This window comes from Suricata suricatta, chromosome 10 (assembly GCF_006229205.1).
Source record: "Suricata suricatta isolate VVHF042 chromosome 10, meerkat_22Aug2017_6uvM2_HiC, whole genome shotgun sequence".
In the NCBI taxonomy this organism is placed as follows: domain Eukaryota; kingdom Metazoa; phylum Chordata; class Mammalia; order Carnivora; family Herpestidae; genus Suricata; species Suricata suricatta.
The window spans coordinates 97,800,424-97,800,637 of record NC_043709.1 but is presented as its reverse complement, the minus strand read 5'-3'; positions in this window follow the sequence as shown (position 1 = coordinate 97,800,637).

The following is a 214-nucleotide window of genomic DNA, read 5'->3' as shown; positions in this document are numbered from 1 at the left end:
ATATTTTACATATTTGATATATCTCTATAAAATATACAGATTTGCTCTTTTATATAAAGAAATTGTCTTTCCACCAATTTCTATTAATTTATATTTAGGAGTTCTCTTTCTATAAGTATTTTGTATACAAATTTTAACTGTGTCTATCACAGGCATTTACAGATCTTTTGAACAAAGATGGTGTTTTTTAAAAAGATTTCAACACCAAACATTT